We start from the raw sequence: 8,968 nt of genomic DNA on the forward strand, positions 1-8,968 counted from the left end.
TCTTTTTTATTTATTTACTTATTTTTGAGAGAGAGAGTGAGCACGAGTGGGGGAGTGGCAGAGAGAGAGGGAGAGAGAATCCCAAGCAGGCTCTGCCATGTGAGGCGGAGCCGGATGCAGGGCTCAGACTCAGGAACTGTGAGATCATGACTTCAGCTGAAACCAAGAGTCAGACGTTTGACTGACTGAGCCACCCAGGCGCCCCTAGATACGCTTTCACACTTGTCACTTCCCAACTGAGCCCATCACCTTTCCCTTAAGCCTGTTCTATCTCGGAGAATGGGATCATCTTGGGAGTCATGCTGGGTATGTCCCACCTCCCACAGCCACTACAACGGCCGGCCCTGACCCAACCTCCCACCTCTCACAGGAACCCCCCAAGTGGTCTCCCTCCCTCTGGCCTTCTTCCCATCCAGTTCATCCTCTGTCCCAGCTGCCACAGTGCCTGTGTTCTAAAATGCCAATTTTTTCTGCCTTGCGTGAAACCTCTCCTAGCTGAAGATTCTGAAGGGCTGGTCCATTCTGAGATTCCCAACCTTGGTTCCTCTTGGCACCTTTTTACTTGTTCTCTCCTCCCTAGAACCCAGGAAAGCCCCGTGATATCACAGATAGCCAGCAAAGCCCCGTGACATCATTGGGTGCTTCTGATCTGCACGGGAGAACCTGAGTTCAGATCATTTTAGAGAAGGTATCAAAATGTAAAGGTTTTAGTGTTAGCCCAAGTGGCTTGTTTTGACCTGATGTGTCATGAGTCATTGGTTCCTCATTTGGCAAAGGAGGGACAGAGTTCCAGAGAAGAGAAGTAATTTGTTTAAAGTTATTCAGCAAGTCATTAGTGGAGCAGTTCTGTTCACTGTCCCAGGGCCCGGAACCCAGCATGGATGGCCACCCCCGTGGGCTGTACACCTGGAAACTGCGGTCCTTCCAACTTCTCTGGGAGGGCTTTTGCTCTGATTCACTCCCCTAGAGACCACACTCCTTCCTGTGAATGAGTAAGTCACTTACTTCCTCCCTCCGTTAGAAACAGACCCAGCTGGGGGCACCTGGGGGGCTCAGTCGGTTGAGTGTCCACCTTTGGCTCAGGTCATGATCTCACGGTTCGTGAGTTTGAGCCCTGCATCTGTCAGTGCAGAGCCGGCTTCAGATCCTCTGTCCCCCTCTCTCTGTCCCTCCCCCACTTGTGCGCCCTCTCCCCCCAAAATAAACATTGAAAAAAGTTAAAAAAAAAAACATTGGAACATTGAAAAAACAAACATCGAAAAAAGTTAAAACAAAACAAAACAAAACAAAAACAAAAACCAAGAGGGGCGCCTGGATGGCTCTGACATCGCCTGGATGGCGATGAGCCCCTGACTTCAGCTCCCATGATCTCGAGGTTTGTGAGTTTCAGCCCCACGTCAGGCTCTGTGCTGACAGCTCAGAGCCTGGAGCCTGCTTCATACTCTGCGTCTCCCTCTCTCTGCTCCTCCCCTGCTCACACCCTGTCTCTCTCTTTCTCTCTCTCTCTCAAAACTAAATAAAAACATCAAAAAAGAAAAAGAAATAGGCCCAGCTGGGTGCTTCTGGATGGTGGATAAGGAGTAAGAGACACATGAACCTCCTTTATGACCCAAAGCCTCCACTTACTAGCTGTATGACCTGGACAGGTTACTTATCTTCTGTGTGCCTTGGGTTCCTCATCTGTGCTATGGGTTCTCTAGTGTCTATAGGGGCATGGGAACAATCACATCCGCTCTCCTGTTGTTTTTTCTCACCTATTGGCCTTTCCCAGCTCTCTGAGATTAGAGACTAAGGTGAGGACTTGGGGGGAGGAGCATCGATTATAGACCCCCAGGTAAGACTTGGACGTAGCTGGGCACCCAGCCTGGGTTGGGGGAAGGGGCGCTGCTGCCATGAGGTTGGAGACCAAACCCCTCCTCTTTGTCACGAAGTGTCCTTCGGCCTCGTAGAAGCCTCTGTGCGCAGGGAATCGGTACTGCGTGTCCTGGCAATCTCTTTTTGGCCATCTTTCCGTTCGCATCGCCTATCAGGCACTCTGGAGGTAGAAAAGCATGTGCTCAAACCTACTCTCCGCTGCTGGGGAAACCGTCCAGTGTGGAGACCACAGGGCTTCAGCGTTCCGGCCTTACACATAAAAGGTTTTTGGGGAGAAGCCTTCTCCTCCTTCTTGCAATGCTGGGAGGCAGAATGAGGAAAAATGGACAGATGCTCTGGGAACAGGAGTGCTGTCCCGAAGAGGAAGGGGGACCTCAGGAGAACAGCAAATGATCTGTGGCTGGAGGGGTGCTAGCAAGGGCCGACGCCCGGGAGGTGGGGTGCCGCGTAAGGAAGGGATTCCTGTCCTGGACTAACAGGAGTCCTCCTATTGTCCCTTCCAATTATGAACCCCAAACTCCAGGAAGACAGAGAGGAAGCCTGGCTGGGCCCGAAACTCAGAGCACGGTGCAGGCCCCACGCTCTCGAGTCGTCTTGGCTCACTCGAGGCTTGGCATGGAGGGAGTGCCTCTGGCCCCTGCCTGTCCCGGGGCCCGGAGTGAGGAGTTGGTGCGGAGTGTCTGTCCCCTGGTGCAGCCTGGGCTCCCGACTGCCTGCTGCGTCAGCACCAGTGTTCCTATTACATGACCGAGTGGGATTTGCACTCTGGAAGCATTAGTGCTGGGCTGACTCGGCAGAACGGCCAACACGAGAAAATGCCAGTTCCCCCCCCTCTCCCAGCCAGTTCTCAGAAGGCCTCATGGCCGCTTGACTTCCTCTTCAGGCAACCCAGCCTCGCCTCCTTCAAAGTCACCAGGGCCTTTTGAGGTTACCCTGGCAGACCATGGGTGATAGGAAGAATCCCCCAGAGAGCTTTGAAAGCATACAGTTCCCCGGACCCCACCCTTAGAGATTCTGACCCAGGATGTCTAAGCTGCACCTGGGACTCTATATTCTCGACACACTCCCCCAACCCCAGGTATTGGGAAGCAGTGATGTCCAGCCAGCTTGAGAATCACTGATTATCTGCTGACCCTTGACCCCCGATTCCTGCCCCAAGCCCTCCAGACCCGCTCGTGTCATCACCACACAGCTCCAGCTGATGGAGAAATTGCTTCCTTGAGATGAGCAGGCATTGGTGGGCTCTCTGAAGCTTGCAATCCTCCAAAGATAGAAAGGTCCACCTCACTCCGTGTGATCAGTTGGCAGGCTGCCACCGCCTCATCACTATCAGTCTCCCACGAGTCCTCCGTTGGAGTTCGAAGCCTCAGAACGCTGCTTCAGACCCCTCTACCGAGTCAAAGAACATATTCCTGCCATCGTACGATTCAGAGAGCAGGGTGGAGATTTCTCTTTAAGATTCAGTGGGGAGGGGCACCTGGGTGGCTCAGTCGGTTGAGTGGTTGAGCATCTGATTCTTGACTTCAGCTGAGATCATGATCTCATGTTTCATGAGTTCGAGCCCCATGTTGGGCTCAGTGCAGAGCCTGGTTGGGATCCTCTCCCTCCCTGTCCCTCTGACCCTCCCCCACTCGTGCTCTAACTCCCTCTCAAAAAATTAAATAAACTTAAACAGAAAAAGATTCAGTAGGGAATCTGAGGTCCAGATTGGTGAAGCATTTGGCCCAAGTTTACATAGCTGAGTTTTGGGAGAAGATCCTAGCTCAGGCGCCTCTGCTCTGGAACACCTATCTCTTTCTTTTTACTTTATTATTATTATTTTAAAGGTTATTTATTTATTTATTTAATGTTTACTTATCGAATGCTTATTTATTTTTGAGAGAGAGAGAGCATGAGTAGGGTAGGGCAGAGAAAGAGATAGACACAGAATCTGAAGCAGGCTCCAGGCTCTGAGCCGTCTGCACAGAGCCTGAAGCGGGGCTCGAACCCAGGAACCATGAGATCATGACCTGAGAGGAAGTCGAACAGAGCCACCCAGGCACCCCTATTTATTTTTTGACAGAAAGTGCACCACAGCAAGTTGGGGAGGGGCAGAGAGAGAGGGAGAGAGAAATGCCAAGCAGGCTCTACACTGTCAGCACAGAGCCCAGCACAGGGCTCGAACTCACGAACTGCAAGATTACAACCTGAACTGAAACCAAGAGTCAGATGCTTAACCCACTGAGCCACCCAGGTGCGCCAGGAACGCCCATCTCTTGGGAATGGCACAGTTTATCTCTTTGAGACAATGACCCCCCCCCTTTTTTTTTTTTTTTTTTACTGTGACAGACATTCCATTGGTGTGTTAAATTTTGAATTTGGTTCTTTTTAGGGGAATGCAAAACTTAAAATGTAAAGATATGTCAGGAGCACCTGGATGGCTTAGTTGATGAAGCATGTGACTCTGGATCTCAGGATTATAAGTTCAAGCCTCACATTGGATGTAGAATTACTTAAAAAAAAAAAATGAAATCTTCAAAAAAAAAAATAAAGATCTATTAGACTTTTCAATCTCTTCCTCTTCATAGGAGATTTTAGGGGATTTGAGAGTTTGGTCCTGGAGTAGGGAAGCTGGTTTGGTGAGGAGTGGGTCAGCCGCCAGGGAGGCAGAACGGAGAATTTCTGCTGGTAGTGAGCCCCATGTCAACAGGCCCTTCTTTGAAATCCTATACGGATGCTCTTCAAAACTATCCTTTCTGGCCATAGCCCTATCTGTTCCTGGGATTGTTTACGGTTCTGCTTTCCCGAGCTTTTGCTGCAACTTGCCCATGACCATTGCTTTTGGGGTAAAACTTTTCAAATCCCCCTCAAGAGGCTAGACCATCACCGGGCCAATCCTTTCTCGAAGTGGAGAGTCCCTTTCATTGAACCAAACTTCCCTGAAAACCTGCTCCATGCTAGGCTTGGAGCTCAGAGGTGGCTCAGGTGGAGCTCTGTCTTTGAGGAACCCGTTTGTAAGACCTCAGGGAAAGACAGACTCATGCATATAAGGGTAATAAGGAGATTTAAACCCCTTGCCGGAAGTATTGTAGCATAGGAGCCGGTAGGGGCTCCAAAAGGGAGCAGTTCAGTTTAACTTACCGTATCTGAGTCTGAAAGATAGGAGGTAAGGATTGAATGGGGGTAGGAGTAGAAGGAGTTCCCTGCAGAAGGCATAGCTTTTGAGAAGGCCCGGAGTTGGACGAGGGTACTACATGGCTAAGAAATGCCCATCGAGTGCCCTGTGAAAAATGAAGCTAGAGACGTAGGCAGGGGCACTTAGGAAAGCCTTGAACTCCAGGCTAAAGCAAAGTGACTTTGGCTCATATGCAAGGGGAGTGACATGTATGGTGGAGCCAAGGCAAGGGAAGGAGAAGATGGGATGTCTATTTGGAAAGATCTTTTCAATCTTTTACTGGAGAGGCTGGGAAGACATTGAGGCGGGCCAGCTGAAAGGCTGTTGCTACCGGCTGGCAGATCTTAAGAAGCAGCCGTCTAATTCTATTCTTTTATAGATGCACAGTCTGAGGCCCAGAGAGGTCAAGTGACTTGCTCAAGGTCACCCAGCAAGATCAATAGCAAAGTCAAGGCTTCAACCTGTGGGTCCTGCCTCCCAGCACAGGCTTCCTTCACTGCCCCACTCTCCTCAGGAGGGGGGGCCACCCACTGAGATTTCTTTTTCGTCCTTTGCTTCTGAATCTGTTATGTGCTCTGCCCCTACCACAGCCCAACCCTCGAAGAGAGTGACAGGGAAGTGTTCCCAGAGGACAGGGCGGGGAGTATTGCCTGCTTCAGAAGATGTTGCTGCTGCTGCTGCCACCGCTGCTGCCGCCTCCCCGCCAATCAGGGAGCTTTCTAGCCGCAGGAGGAAGCCAGGAGCCAGGGGATGGGACTGCAGTGATTTATGACTGCACAGAAACAGCAGGACACTAATGTCTCTGGCCGGCCTACTTGTCTGCCAGCTCAGCCAGAGAGCATGGATCTAAAGGTCACGTCCTCCAGGGCTGGAGATGGGGCAGAGGGTCAGCCATACAAGGTGCTTGCCCAGGGCGCTCGTGTCAGGCCCATCACCAGAGGGCAAGGCCCCTCCCTTCCTGAGCAGATGCCAAAGGGTAGATCCTCACAGCCTGGGCAGGGAAGGGTGCCCTTGCCATTGGGAGTCTGGACGATCTCCCTGGGTTTGAATTCAGTCACTGATCATCTCAGTCACTGATGTGTGATCTTTGGCTGGTCATACAGCCTCTCCGTGCCTCAGCTTCCCGATCTACAAAACAGGGATGATTTTGAGCCTCTCAGTCCTTGGGATTGAATCATCTCCCAGGTCTGCAGGTACAGATTCCCTGTTGCCGAGAGGCTAAAGAAGAGGAACAAGCCGAATCTAGAACTTTGTCTTGTCGCGGCTGGGTGGGGCATCTAGCGCTCACTTCGTTTGATTTCTCACTTCAAAGTTGGGGAAATTAAAACCCTGAGACGGGGCAGGCTGTGCACACAGAGCCGGGGGTGGGGGGGCAGGCAGAAGCCAGGATGCTAGTTTTCCACCTCCTTGCTCCAGGTGTTTTTCAGCAGTACCAGGCAGTGGCGAAAGAAGCCAGAAGATTAAGCCATTTGTTCTGTGTAATGTCGCTATACCTCTGAAGCAGCCCTCTCAACATCCAGGCGCGGCTGGGCTGCTGCAGCTTTAAGCTTAGAGTCTCAAAAAAAAAAAAAAAAAAAAAAAATCAAAAAGGAAAGGAGGGCAGGGCCAGCTCTCCCCTGCACCATTGGAGGGAAGCTTTGATGTGGGGACTGCAGATGTCATTCCTCTTTGGCTCTGGAACATCCTTTTCTTTGCATCTGCTTTCTTTTCCCAACCAGATTTGGCCTGGATTTTTATAATAATAATAATAATAATTATTATTATTATTATTATTATTTTAATGCACATTAAACTGGTGGGGGAAGGAACTGATGTGGAGAGGTCAGAGAGGCAGCCTGAAATGAGCCAGGAAGTTCCCAAGATTTTGCATCTGGGGCCTGAATCATCGACACATTTAATGCACAGGAGGACAAGCAGGGTTGGCTATGAGGGCTCATTGCCACGGACCTGCGATGCCCAGGCCTGGACCAGAGAGGAAGAGAGAGGAAGAGGAATGACTTGGTGAACACTCATGTAGGAGACAGGAGAAGGGGGAGAGTTTATTCACCCCCAGGACTGCATTTTGCTGAGTGTTGTAGTAAGAGAGGAGGGACTAGATGCTATGTCAGTGGTGGGGAGAGCAATTTCTAGACCCTCTCCTCACTCAGTCCATCTCCTCCACTTCTGCTGGGGCAGCCTCCCTAAAGTGCATGCATTCATTAATTCATTTCTTTATTTCATACATTCTACAGATTTACTGTGTGCCAGGCACCGTGCAGTGCTCTGAGGAGGCCACGATGATGGACGCAGGATGCAAATCTCATCATTTTTTGCCCTCGTTAAAATCTCTCATAGGCTTCCTACTTATTTCAGGATAAGGACTTCACTCCCTTGCCTGCCATTCAGGGCTCCTCCTGTTCTGGCTCCCGACTCCATCCCCAACCCCACTCCCGGTCACTTAAGGCAACAAACACTTTGGATTCTTTGCCTAACAATAAATATGTCAGGGGAAAACGTGCCTCTGAGTCCTGCTGCCTGTGTCCTTTCCATGCTCTCAAATGCTACACATCCTTTTAAGAGCTGGGTTGGAAATGTTACCAACCTTCCTGGAGAAGCTTTTCAGAACCTCTTCCTATCCAGCCTGAAAGAATTAACAAACAAACGAACAAACAAAACTTAACAGCACTTAAAACATTCTAAATTCCTTGAGGGCAGGATTCTGTGCCCTCTTCCTCTACCATCTAGCATAGAGCCTGAATAGTCCTTCACAGAGACTCCTCCATTCTAGATTCTCATACACAACACTTCATATCCTGTTGTTTTAACTCCTTATCACTTTCTAACATTTTACTCGACATATTTATCTTTATCTTACCTGTTTTGGGGGGGGTAGGGTTTTTTTGTGTCGTTCCTTGCTGTACCCCATTGCTTAGAACAGTGCTTGGAACACAGTAGGTGCTCTACAGATAACTGCCGGGGAAAAAAAAATGAAGCCAATAAAATGTGCAGTCAAAACTCTGGATGTGTAAGCTCCACGGAACGTTGAAAATGGAAGCATATGAGCAAGAATTTGTCAGCCCGACCTCAGTGTGTGCGTCTTAGGTGGGGAGAGAAGGGTTGGTCAACCCTCAGATAACAACCTCATGTGAAGCATACAGTAGGCTCTTGGCAACAGAACTTAATCTTTGACACTCCACGCTGGAGAGGAAGGAGCTCCCCCGGGGGTCAGCCTGAAGACAGCTGCATCCTTTCTGTAAATGAACCAGTATGCCCGGCCAGTATTTGTCCTTCCATGTTTTCACCTCATCGGGTCCAAGAACCTCAAAGTGCGTGTGGGGAAATGGAAGCCTGTGGGGGAGGGTGACAGTTTAGCTCCCAATATTAAGCTCCGTAATTCAACCCATCCTGCCGGCGGGCACCACCCTGGCAAGTTTGGACCCACGGTGGACGCGTATCCTCTCCTCTGTCCCTCCTTGGCCTGCTGCTACTTTATCTCTGAGACGGGGTCCAGGGCTGAGGTCCTGGCCCCCTCACCTCGTAATTTCCCGGAGAATATGGGGCGGGGCCGTGAATCAGCACTCGCTAAGACTGAAGCAGCCTCAGTCCCCGCCAGGGGTCCCCCGTGGCCGCGGAATTAGAACCCCTCCCTTCACCTCCGCTCGCGCGCTATGACCATTGGGAGATGTAGTCCTAACTGCCCCTTTGTCCTTGATCTCTCCAACATATCACCCCGCAGCCGGGCAAACTACAATTCCCAGGGGCCCACGCGCTGGGGACCTGGCAGGGCGGGGGGCGGTGTGAGGGGCGAGGTTGGGGGTGATCTAGAGAAGCTGAGGCGCAGGAACCGGGGTAAAGTGAAGAACGGGGAGCACTGTGGGGGGGGGCAGCGGGGAAGGGAGGGACGCCCAGAAAGCGAAGGTAAGCTGAGTTGGGGAGGAGAAGCCCGAGAGGCGGAAGGGC

General features: G+C 51.0%; 2 long non-coding RNA genes across 2 annotated transcripts; one reads left to right on the plus strand and one right to left on the minus strand.

Annotated features, from left to right (window-relative positions):
- The first annotated feature begins 697 nt into the window (after positions 1-697).
- Positions 698-7,526, plus strand: LOC109495155. Its single transcript, XR_002150402.3, has 2 exons — positions 698-992; positions 7,261-7,526. It is a non-coding gene; the product is annotated as an uncharacterized LOC109495155 (long non-coding RNA).
- LOC123382502 lies at positions 1,241-8,964 on the minus strand. The gene is made up of 3 exons (XR_006590955.1): positions 7,884-8,964; positions 3,061-3,264; positions 1,241-2,035 (listed from the first exon to the last, which is right to left on the minus strand). It is a non-coding gene; the product is annotated as an uncharacterized LOC123382502 (long non-coding RNA).
- Between the last annotated feature and the right edge of the window lie 4 nt (positions 8,965-8,968).

The sequence above is a fragment of the Felis catus genome, chromosome E3, assembly GCF_018350175.1.
Source record: "Felis catus isolate Fca126 chromosome E3, F.catus_Fca126_mat1.0, whole genome shotgun sequence".
In the NCBI taxonomy this organism is placed as follows: domain Eukaryota; kingdom Metazoa; phylum Chordata; class Mammalia; order Carnivora; family Felidae; genus Felis; species Felis catus.